The sequence below is a fragment of the Vidua chalybeata genome, chromosome 20, assembly GCF_026979565.1.
Source record: "Vidua chalybeata isolate OUT-0048 chromosome 20, bVidCha1 merged haplotype, whole genome shotgun sequence".
In the NCBI taxonomy this organism is placed as follows: domain Eukaryota; kingdom Metazoa; phylum Chordata; class Aves; order Passeriformes; family Viduidae; genus Vidua; species Vidua chalybeata.
In genome coordinates this window covers 4,757,449-4,770,224 of record NC_071549.1, presented here as the reverse complement: position 1 = coordinate 4,770,224, position 12,776 = coordinate 4,757,449, and the positions used below count along the sequence as shown (strand labels likewise).

The 12,776-nt window shown below is 43.0% G+C and overlaps 1 protein-coding gene across 5 annotated transcripts in view; it reads left to right on the top strand.

Moving 5' to 3' along the window:
* Window positions 1-12,776, top strand: part of MYL10 (myosin light chain 10) — a 90,804-nt gene that overhangs the window by 38,869 nt on the left and 39,159 nt on the right. For all 5 annotated transcript variants that reach the window (XM_053961289.1, XM_053961290.1, XM_053961292.1 and 2 more), the window contains exon 2: window positions 3,312-3,451. The gene's annotated coding sequence lies outside the window, so the exon portion shown is untranslated. The remainder of the gene's footprint in view (window positions 1-3,311; window positions 3,452-12,776) is intronic.

Below are 12,776 nucleotides of genomic sequence, written 5' to 3'. Positions count from 1 at the left end.
CCAAAAGAGAACTTGACAAAAGAAACTTTTGTCAGCATCATCCCTCCTGTGTGCCTGAGTAGTTTTGGAAAGAGGGATCTAATTATTGGCCTCAGCCAAAGAAAGTGAGCTGAAAGTCTGTATTTTACAATCCTCTTCTCCACCATAGGTACCTCTCTGACTCTGTGAAAACCTGCCACAGCCTCCCTCAATATTGGGACATCAGAGGATTCTTCAGCACATTTCCAGATTCTGCCTTCCTTCACTTCTCTCTGGATTTATTTATTATGTATGTTGGGGAAAATGCCACACTAGTGAAAATTTGATGTTGGTGATTTGAAACCTTTCTTGCTGAGAACTCCCTAATTTCCACTCACCTGCTGCATCCCACAGAGGTTTGGTTTGCAGTTACTCAGCCTCCAGTGAGGAGCAGTCAGTAGCTGAAGGGAGTTCTGTTCTCCTGCAGCTACAGAGCTGCAGCAAAGGGATCATCTGCTCCCAGCTCCTTGCACAATTCCTGCCAGTTTTCTCCAAGACTAGGAACAAAAAAATCAACAAACAGCAACAGCAACAGTACAGAAGGCAGAGCAGCAGCCAGGGACCTTTCCTGTGTGGGCTCCTGCTTCTCTAAATGATGGTTTAGGGTAAAGAACACATCTTTTATTTTCTATTAAACAAGCAAACAAACCCAATGACACCTTTTGGGAAATTGTTGGAGTTTGGGGTTTGATTCACAGCCTGGTGAGGTAAAAGAAAATGCTTCTCATTCTGTGTGTATTGTTTTAGGTGTTTTTTTTTAGATTTGGTGTCAGTGACAACACCAAAGTGGGGCAAACGTTAAATGTCTCGTATCAGACCAAGGACTCTCTTCTAAAATGCTGAGTAATGCTGTCTAGAAAGCAAAACATGTTTTAGGGAAAATGGGGATATTTTAGAGTTTTTGTCTCACCAAAATGAAAAAAAGGCTCTTGTTGAAGGAAGAGCAAGTGAGCAAACAGGTTCAGCTCCCAGCGTGCCAGAGCCTGAGGATATTTCTATAGGATATAGGAGACCAGGGTTCATGTTTATGGTCTAAAACACCTCCTTGAGTGGGATCAATCTGTTGAGCACAATTGCTCTTTTTGGGTTGGTCCTGACTTCATAAAAATCCCATTTCTTAGGGCAGAGGAGAGAGGATGACCCCAAGGTTGGGATATTTGCAGTGGCGGTGGGAAGACTGTGTCAAATCCTTGCTCTGCTTTATTTGGAGCCAACTCAACCTCTCCTGTATCACATGGTGTAAATCCACATCACCAGGGAATGTGCTGACCACTGGCTATGCTGGGATCCTTTCCTAATCAGTTTTTGTCCATCAGTCTCAATCTGAGCAGCAAGATTCTTCCCAGAAAGCCTTTTGTGAAAATGATGTGTTTCGGGCAAAATGTTTCAGTTCTGAGAAATCAGGGTTTTCTTTCCCCCTGTCCCCCAAATAATGGAAAAACCCAAACCCCTCTAGTTGGAAAATGCCTAACACCAGCACTGAGCTCTGGTGAGGTCAATTGCCCACTTGCCTCCTTCCAGCATTTGTGTCTTTTTATTTCAGAACAGTTTGAGTGCTGCTCTTCTGGCAGGAAATTGCAAAAAAGCCAAGGCTGCATTTAAATTCAGCTGCAGCTTGCACTGAGGGCAGTTTTGAAATAATCTTTATATAGAAGATGTTGTCTCAACTACCTATTGAACACATTGAACCTCCCCCATGCCTAATCTCCCTGCTTTGCACAAAACATAAAATTTATCTCATAAATACCAGCACCAGTACCTAAGAAAGAGGCCTGGAAAAAGCAGCTTTAGCAATAGAAGCAATAAGTCCATCCCAGAGGGACTTTCACTGTCACATGATGACTAACTGAGAATGTGTATGCTGAGAAGGGAGGGAAGAACTGATAAGGGGGTCAGAGAGGTTGAAAACACCGATTTTATTGGCATTAGAAATGTGACCACTATAAGCAGCATGTCCAGGGATCAGCTTTCCTAGACAGCAGATTACTGGTTGTATTCCTACCTCTGCTGTTGGTCTCTTGAAGGGTTCTCAGATAAATAACATTCCCCTTTGTGCTCCTGTTTCCCTCACTGTAAAGTGCTGTCAGTGAGGTTTGTTGCCTTTTTAAAGCACTTTGAGTTCTGTAGGCAAAAGGGAGGTGTTAGAGTTGCTGTTAGTTCCAAAAGGGAAAAAGCTGTAAAACTGAGGTCTGAAGTCAACCTTATATTTCTATGTCTTTTTCCTCTTAGTAATATTTTATCTTTTGGGAAGAAACTACTGATTACAAACTAGTGACCTTAGAAGTGGCCAGGCCAACAGCTTTGACTTCTGAGTCAAGAGTGAAACCTCCCTGTGGCTGAGTTGTGTGCAGGTGGATGGAAAGTCATTTCCAGGGCACAGAGGGTGACAATTCTCTGGGTGTCCCCCTGGAAAGCTGGGTCAGAGGCAAGCCAGGGATGCTGAGCTCAGAGCCAGATGTTCAGGTCCCTCAGCAGCCCTGTGCCAGAACTATCCTGTGCCTGGTCACAGGACTCCTCCTGCCACAGGGGCTCTCCTGGGATACATCTCCTCTCCATGGACTGCAGATCCCCAGCCCTGGGCACGTGCTCACTCTGCTCCCTCCTTCATCTTATTGCAGCTTGTGCCCTGGTCAGAGCACTCAGCCCCCCAGGAGGCAGTGCCCATCCTCAGAAGCTTCTCTGTGCACAGCCAGGGCAGGCACAAACAAGAAATGTGCTTTGTTCATGAGTAAAACCAGACTGAAACAAAAATAAGGTGCATGAAATAGAAATCATATAATATATAAAATATCCTCCACACTTTTGCCATTTCCTATACACAAATTACTGCATTTAGGTCACCAAAAAAAAAAAAAAAGGAAATTCATGCCTTGGAGCCCTTGTTACTATTGCCATGGACCTCACAGCAATTAATAATACAGCCAAAGCAGCTGTATTTGGAGACTTTGTTCTGCCATTTGATTCCTAAACAGATTTTTCATGACCATATTAGAGAATGAAACAAACAACTATTCAAGAAGGCTTGTTATTGAATGAGGGTCTATAATCCAGTGCCACAGCTTATGGTCCATATGGAAGCCCAGCTGAGAAATCCAGCACTGCTTTATTAGCAAAGCTACAAATATTTACTGAGAACAGAAGTCAAATGGGAAGGTCTGTCTGATCCAAGCTATGCAGGCATGTAACTGCCCAAAGCATGAAAACAACAGTTTTTTCTCAATTTTTCTTGCTGTATGGGTGGTCCCCAGTGTTATCCATAAATAATCTTTTTTTTTTTTTTAAACTTTGTACAGGATAAAGAGGATAATAACCGTACTAGCTTCACCAGCCCATGGAGAGAACAGCTGAAGAGCATGTGAAATTGCTGTGATGAATAGCAGAAGAGGGGAAGGCTTCTTGCAGTGAGAGAGATCTAAGCAACAAAGGCCAGGAGGTAAACTGAGAGAAAACTTTTTTGGCTAGGATTGAATTGGGAGTGGTGTATGGTGGTAAAGAACAGAAAGCCAACAGGTTCTCTGTGCGAAAGAAAACCAAAGAAAAATGAAATGCAGCAAAATATGTGATTTAAACCTTGTCTAAATTAAGGAAGAAACACTAAAGTGCTGCTCCAAAGAAAGAGCTTGAACTCAATCAGAGAAAAGAAATTCTAAAACCATAACAGAGAACCTTCCTCCTCTTTAGAGATGCTGAAAGAGAAAATAACATGTGCCTGTCTATTAAAAAACCTATCTTTCCAAGGAGAAAAGGCTGGCAATCTGAATACTGCAAAGGTATTAACCCCAGTGTGCTCTAAATAACTCTTGCAGTGATAGGCAGCAATGGCGGTGTCAGAACACTTGAAAACAGTGACCTGGCAGCCTCTGTTCCAGAGGCAAGACCAAGCTGCTCTGGCTGCCTAAGACACTGACCACATTCCTGATGTAAAGATGGGTTGCAGCACCCCAGCCTCCCCACTGCCTTCAGGAGCTGCTGAAGATCCAGGCAGCTCAGCCCAAGGAGGTAGCAGCTGACTGACCCCTTTAGCTGCAGATGCCTCTGGACTGTTGGCAGGACTTGCCAAGCTGCAGTCTGCCTCTGGCCACACACCACACTCACCTTGGGAGGGCCTCATGCTGGTTTGACTCCCTGCAACCAGCAGCAATCCAAGTGTTAAAGATCAGCACATTGGATAAATATTAACAGAATTTCAGGCCAACAGCTCAGCAGTGAAACACTGCCATGTGCTGAGATATTTTCCTGATCTGTAGCTGTCAGTGGTGTGAACTTGTGTCAGCAGCCTCTTCTCCATTTCACTAATGACAGCTGTAAACCTCCTCTATCAACAAGCTGGCTTAAGCCATGACATACCTGCCTTTGCTGTCTCTGTACACTTAGCAATCTTCTCCTCCTGCTCAGGGAGTTTTGGAAGCTCACATACATCGTGGTGGGACACTGATTCCACTGCTGGCTTAGTGATGAACTGTCACAGTTGAGACAGCCACGATACAGAACACCACCAAACAATTTCAGAAGGCTTTAAGCATTCACCCATACAGAGCAACACTATAACACATCAGAAGGCAACAAGCATCTGCCCATCTTGTTCTCCAGCCCAACTTTTTATCCCCTCATGTTCATGCATTGCACCTGTGTGCCCTCTGTTCCCTTTGGTGTTTGGTCAGTGCCCCTGGGCACTCCGTGGCCCATTACCTTCACTACTGCTCACCTGCTTTGCACAGCTGGAGCCCACTGGGGATGAGGCTCAGCCACAGCCCCACTCCCAACTACCACAAACTGTGTGCCCACAATGAACAGATGTCAGGAAAAAAATGGTAACAGGAGAAAGCCTAAAAAAAAGCATTTTCCATCAGGGGCACTAAAAAAGGAGAATCTTTCCTCAGGTTGTTCAACAGCAATCAGTACAATGTTGTTTAGGTCATTTTTCTACTGAGGTTTCCTCAGGCAATAAGCATAGAAAGTTACTTTCCCATTAGAATATTGGTGGAGCTTGTGTAGGTGACAGTGTGGCAAATCCTGGACTGGAATTTCAATATATTGAATCTTCTCTTAGAGAGGCCTAAAGCTTCTGGGTAAGTACATTACCAGAAGAGGTATCTGTACACCATGCACAGAAAGTATTATGCATTTCAGAATACACTTGATTTTTAAGTAGTTCTTGAACTCCCAAGTGCTTAAATCACTTCTGAAAGTAAAATAGTGACTCTTGAGTCAGAAGCTTTTGAAAGTATTATCCTCTGTGTTTTCCAGTTATGTTCCTCTTCAAGCACTTAAGTGATTTTTAAAGTCACTGATCACCCACAGGTTGTGTTGCTGCTCCTGACAGTTGTGAGCAGTCAGCACCTCTGGAGAAGTTGAGCAATTTGGTGCCTCAGTTCATTTGCCTGGATTTTAAAACTGTGGCCTCTGCTTTTATTGACTTTCGAGACAGGTGAAGTTGATAAAGTGAACAATATAAAAAGTGCAGCAGAGCATTAAAAAGCAGGAAAGATCATGAGAGGAGATTGCGGCCAAGATTAAAAGACAGGATTTCATTGGGATGTTTTCCTTATGCCAAGATTTCCTTTTTATTGCCTTTTTTTTTCCTTCATGTGGAGTTGCACTGAAAAAGCTGCATCCTGACTCTCCCACAGCCCAGTATTTTATCATAGGCAGTGATGCACATCCCTGTAAAAGGCATGTTAATTTTTTTGTGGTTAAATGTCACTGGCTTGGGGGAAGCAGAAGCCTCACATACAGGGCTCATAGGAATGAGTAATTTTGTAACTTACAATCTCTGCAGCCCCCCCTTGTCTGGCCCTGTTCTCATCCTGAACCCAGGCAGGGCCTGTCCCTGAAGTCACTTGGAAAAGTCCCTGAAGTCACCTGGGTGGGAGGATCCGTGCCACAACACACTGCACTGGTGTCCTGTGGCAGCAGCTCTGTGCTGGGTCGCTGTCTCTGGCTGCAGCTCCTCCTGCTCAGGCTCCTCTGAGGCTCTGTGGGGTTTCATATTTGATTTTGGAGGTCTGGACAATCCTGCTGCTTGGATCTCCTAAGTTAAACAGGGTCAGACCTGGTTAGTTGTTGGATGGGGTGACCTCCAAGGAAAACACCTGCAGGAGGTGTGATGGTGATTCCAGAGGTGGCGCAGTTCCCTCACTCAGGATTGAACTGATCTCTCCAGGGCCAGAAAGTGCAGAACTGGCAGAGATGACAGCTTTCAAAGGTCAGGGCAGGATGGAAAACCAGTGTCTGTTTGTTTTCTTTGCAAGGGCATGAGGAAAGTTCCTGCCCTAGAAACAAGGCGCCTCTGGTGTGATTAAAGAAGTCAACAAAACTCTGCTTCTTTAAAACTGGGAAATCACTCTTTGAAAAGATCACACCTATGGGATTCCAGCAGGTCAGAAAACATCCTTAGACTACAGATTATTAATTTCTCTCCTCCACTTTGGTCATGCAGTCACATTCCCTGCCCACAGGATCAGTCTGTGCAGTGCTAAAACTACAAAAATGGGTGGGACAGCTTCTACCTGCCTTCCTCACACTGCTTATGTAGGAACGGTTCTGCACTATGTGGAATGAAGAGAACAACCACTGAAAGGTTTTTATCCCAACCAGGATTAAAGCAATTACTTCCTGTTCATGGCCAATTGTTGCAAGTGTCACTTAGAAGAGGTGTAGGAGCAATCAAGTTCATTGGAGACCTGATACAATCTGTGGCGTGTCTTAGGTTTTCACATAACAGGTTAAATTGGAATGAAATCTTGATTCTTGTTTTATCAAAATCAATTTGCTCTTTCATAATTTTAGGTCAAACTTTCTTTTTGCTTAGAACTTTTTCTAAGTACCCAAATAGCAGTGGACGAGAGTCCTGTAACATAAATCTTTCAACCTCTTTGGACACTTTCCTATGTATTACACCTGGCTCAAAACTTCAGCTCTTTAAATGAGAAAAGATGCTGGGGTTCCTCCCACTAAAACTGGTCATTGATCTCACCAACATCAGATTTACTCCTGTGAAACACCTTTATCAAATCAGCATGTTGTTGCAATAACGTGTCCTAAGGTGAAATCTACCTTTAAATTTTTTTCTTCATGAAGGAGAACATTTTGCTGATATTCCTCACTTGCACAGTCTATTGATCATTAATTTATTACATCTTTCTGTGGGACAGTACTGAATGCATGCTGAATTATAAGGTATTGAGTCACTGTTCATTACTGATTTATTGAAGCCTGTAATGGGAACAGAATGAAACAGTGCTAAGCCTGTTTGAAACTAAAGTCAAATGAATGTAAAGCATATGCTCAATGTAAGTGCCTCTTTAAACGTTGTCCCAACAGAAGGATGGATTTCACATCCTTACGGATTTTAAATCATAGGGGTCAAAATTCAGGGTTTGTTTCAGTGAATCAGTCAGCTCAGTAGAAAGGAGCTATTTCTCATCTCCCACTGATGGCACTTCCCCTGCAGACAGGCACTTGGGTGCTCCAACTCATCTGCTGCTTCTCTTGGTTAGTGCTGCAGTTCCTCATGCACATTTTTGCCAGTTGCAGCTGGAATTGCCACTTCCTATTTGAGAGGAGAAGGGGGGAGTAAGTACAATTTCTAGATTTTTTGTGAGTTTAGGCATCTTCATGACAGCTTTACTGAGCTTGCTCTTCCTGGCATTTCCTCCTTTTGAAGTCATTAAAACCAATTTCATATTTATAAATAAAGTGTCCCAATGCATCTAATATATGATGAGGTCTGGCTGCTGCCTGATTTTCTTTTTAATGTTTACGCCAGGTGCCTCTTGCTTTCAAGGAACCGAGCAATGAATAAATTTAACAGATATTTCTTTTAATTAGCCCCCAAAGAGCTAGCAATGAAAAACACTATCAGAAACATTATAGTGCTTTAGAAAATATAAGACTTCTTCACAAAGCCTCTACACAGAATTACAGAACAGCAATAAAATCATCACTTGCATGCAGAAATACATTGTTTACACAGGGATCTCTTATGAACTGGCATTTATTATGATTAACTTCTAATCACACAAATGTTTCCACACATGCATCTGAGCAGAGCCACTGAAATCAGTGGGACAGCTCTGCTGCCTGACATTAGGTACAGGCATTAAAGTTTCTGGGATTAGAGCTCCATTTGTGTGTATCTCTAAGAGCTTTGCCTTCTCTCAGAAGGGGGAAGGAAAATTTATATTCCAGATTGGTGTAAATACTGTAGGACATACAATATTGGCAAACTAGATTCTCTGAATGTCTGCAACATTTCAAAGTAGTTTAAGATAGAGGCTAAAGGCTGACAGTTTCTTATTCTGACTTACATTCTGCCCCCTCTGCTTTTGATTCTGCATTCAGAGCTGCCACAAGAATGTCAGCACTGCAATAAATATGCATTTATGTAGCACCTTTTTTTTTGAAGTTTTCTAAAGACTTTACAGACAGCCCTTTATATTCACAGATCTCAAAGTATTTTAGAAATCTCTGTTGGTATTGTTTTCTTCCTTTTACTGAGGGAGCAATGGGTGTGTTTCCAGGGGAGCAATTGATCCAGGAGCCAGTGCTTTCAAATTAGCTAAATTAGAGTTCTCCTATGAAAATTTTCTCCAAAAGGTCTCAAGTGCCTCTGAGGGAAAACATGAAGTTTTTATTTCCATCTTTCAGCGTGCTGGTATAGGCAGGATTACAGAGGGCTAATAAACCTCATGTGTGACAAGAGTCAGCCCAGAAAATTCCTATCAACCAGACACACAGTAATTGTGTCTGCCCTATGGCTGGGATATTGGGAAGAAAATCCAAGAATCCTGGCTCCAAAGTTGTTTGTTGTAGGTAGATCATGGGTTGAGGGATGTGATAATTCTGCACTGACTCTCTCCTACAGGTCAGTTTTACATGTGGCTTTGGAGGAGACTGAATTCACATCCTGGAGTCTATTTTTTGCATCTGGTTTATCTGTGTTGCAGTTGAATTATCCCCAGATGTCCAGATGACAGAGCTAGCTGTATGCCACCCAAAATATCCTCAAAACCTGGAGCCCTGGGCAGGGGAGAGCAAGGACCTGCACATGGATCTGCAGGAACCAGCCTGCTGTGCTGCAGCAGAGCCTGCCCCTTTGGTGGCTGATGCTCTGCTCTCAGGTGGCACACCCCAGGATCTATGCTCCTTCTTTAAGGAGTCACAGTCCCCAGATAAGGAGTGCACAGGGTCATCCCGCTGTATTGATCTCATCCCTGAAACAGCCAGTTGAGGAAAAATCCTCCCTTGTCTCCCCCAGCCACGGGGAAATTCCTTCATTAGAGACCACTGTAAAGCTACAGAAATATTCTCTTCCAGCAACATATTCCCCATAATGTTGTTATGGGAAGTGCCTTAAAAGTGGCAATCAATTCTTCTTTGAAGTCATTAACAACCAAAACGAGTGCAGGAGTTGTGAGAGGGCTGGAAACACGAGAAGATTTAAAGTGTATCTCTCACATGTGCTCCAGCAGAGAGGAGGGAAGAGATCCAATTGCTTTCTTACCCTTGGAATTTCTCTGTTGGTTTTAATAGTCTGATACCCTAATGACAAACTCCACACACACTCTGGGGTATGTTCTCAGCTTAATCCATGGGGATACATGTCTGTAATACTCATTAACGTCAAGGAGCGTTAGGAGGAACATAAATCTTTGCTCACTAAGATGTGAATCTAGACTCTGATGTTCACCACACAGCATCAGCTGCTGACTGAAGAATAAGAGGAATTCCAGCACCTAGAAAGTCTCCTTGAGAGTTCCTAGACTAAACAATCAATCCAGCCAAAAAAAATCAGGGATGAAATTTCTACTCCACACTTTTGGTTCAAAACACCAGCTGTGATAGAGAGTGATGCATATCCAACAGGCAGGCTCCAGCTCACACAGGAAGTCCATAAAATCCCTGTGAATCCCCAGCCGGCTAGACAAGCTCTCTAGTTCCACCAGAAACCCTGAAAAATAGATAAGGAGTGCATTTCTCATTTCCAATTGTTAGTGCCATACAGCCCAGGAAAACATCACACTATGCACATACATAAAGAGGAATTTTGATGCCAAGAAATTAGAACTACTCTATAACAGACTTCTGATTTGTGATTTCTTTGGCACCAAGCCTAACACAAAATCACTGTGATTTCCAACTACAAATATTTTTGGAACCACCAGACTTGGTCCCATGTGCATGTTAAATGAAATGAATGTTCAAAATCCACAATAAAACTCCAGAGGGGAGACTCCGATTAGAATATTAACATTAATCTTAGGAAGTCACTAGGAACCATTCAAGCTATAATAATAAATTGCAATAAAGAAGGAATATAAGGGCTTTTTTGCTGTCTGTTCAGTAAGCAGGTGTTACTGTGAACACTCTAATCTACACAGCACAGAAGTGAAGTGGTTGCCCTTAAATTTTCCAGTTGTGTAAAATAAATAAATGACATTACCATAATATGTACAACAATCCCTCTTATAGGAGCTTAAGTGTAGCTCAGGGACTGGTGCAGATACTGAGATAACGTCATGCAGCTCCCCAGGATAAGACTGGAAAGTTTTCAAAAGCAATCCTTCTCTCAACAGCTCCAGAGGCAGGAGCAGGAGCCTGAGTTCACTCCCTGTTTGTGGTGAGAGCCATCCCCAGGCCACTGCTGGTGACAGAGCCCCTGGAGCTCGCCCTGGGAAGTCACAGATGGAAGGACATGATGCTGTCATGCTAGTGCAGCAAGAGGCTGAGCTGTGACTTGCTACTTGTACAGAACGTTGATGTTATTTGGATCCAGGCTGAAGTGCTTAAATTTAAATCCCTGAAATGTACCTTAGCAGCAATGGTTTGATTGTCAAAATGAACGGTCACTTCAAAAAGCAGCTTCCTTTGACTTGCAGGAGTTAATCAGGACTTCTCAGCTCTGTCACAGATGATATGGATATATATCTTGTGTTAAACCTTTGTGTTTAGAAGCTTTCACCACCTCTAACATGGCAATCAAACTGTGGTTCTCAGCATACAATCCTGGCTTGAAAAATTCAGGAATGAGAATGATCAGGAGGTGAACCAAACCAAAGCAAAGCAAACCTTTGACTTTGACTGGAATATTTTTAGGTGTGGTGTTCTGAAATTTAAGTGGTGACAGAAAAAGTTTCTCGTTATCATTAGAAAATTGGACTCAAGTGGGACTAGCACATGATTCATTGTATTTTCACAAATAGGTGAGAAATGAGGTGTACAGGAATTTCCTAATTCAGTAAAGTGCCACTTTCCAGTTCAGGCACTGGCTCCTGGTGGTGAACATATTTCTTTTGTTCTGGAGAAATCATTTTTCACACCTGGCTATTTTGTGGTGTTCACTGTACTTCTGATGCAACTCAGATTCCAGGAAGTCTGGGAGCTCCCAAAGCAAAGTCTGCTCTGCAGGATCTGTAGCTCAACAGCAAGAGCAAGGAGCTGGAAGCTACTCCATGCTGAGCTGGATCATTGATTGAATCTTTTGGTGTTCACTTAGAGCTTGTCAGGAAACAAACTCCAATCCTGAAATGCAAAGCATCAAGACTCCTCAAGGAACTTTTTTGATCACACGTATCACACAATTCACAAAGAACTGATCAAACTCTGCCTTTAGTGTATTTGTGTGTCCCTGAGAAGAGTTTGCTGTGTGCAGCTTCGCAGAGCAGCAAAATTGTCCTTCCAGGTATGACACTGCTCTATTAATAGTTTATGAAGTACTAGGAGCAAATGAAAGACACTTCAGATGACTTTTGAAAAATGAATCAGTATCTGCTCTGAAATTGGACCCCAAGTATGGAATAGGATGTGTCTGTGAGAGATTATTTTGGGGCCATATGGTTTCTTACTCTGCTCCACCCTCCTTTTCAGGAAACTAACAAGTCCCAGCACTCTGTACTCATTGCAGAAGGATATGGGTATCTTCTAGGAGCAGACTTTGTTGGGCTGTTAGGAATTTTGTTCTTTCCTAACAGATAACTGCTCTGCTAATGCCTCCTGACCTGTCTTTGTGGAAAACACTTGTGCAGGGAGAAGCCCTTATGCACCAATTCTTGTCTTTATCCTACAAATAAGTTGCTGGCTTTTCTCTTCACCACTCTGCTTTTATCTCCTGTCTGTCCTGCCTGACACATCTCTCCTGCTGGCTGCTGGTGGGACAAGGCTGTGATTTGTTCCAAGCAAACACGTGTGCACAGTTCCCACCATTGTGTGGTCTCCTGCTCTGAACTTACCTGTGGGTGTTTACTTTGGTGGCATGACCTGGTATTTTGTAGCTCTGTATCTTTTTTCCTCCTTCCTTGATATTTTGTTCCCCTCAGCCACCATAACTTTTCGTCAGAAGCCGCTGCATTTCTGCTTTGATCATATAGAATGCACTGTATAGCCTCGGGTAACACAGTGCTGCTTAATACAGATGAAATAGCTACAAACCCTCTTAGAAGTGGGGTTTAAAAAGGGATACCAGTGAAATCAGATCCCTCTAGCTGGACAGAAGTCTGATAGCAGAACAAGGGCTGTTGTGGTATTTGGCAGCCAGACAGTCTTTATTGTTATTAGATGAAACAAAGCTTGTGATCTTTAGTCCTTGACCTTCACTGCAGCAGCACACTCTTAATCAGACCTTAATTTAACACCTAACATGGGCACAGAAAGGCCCAGCCATGGGCTGCTGGTTTAATTACATATAGCTGATATCATCCAAACCAATTTAACCTCATTGCTGCGTGCTGGGCACGGGCTGGGAATCGCAGCACAAACCA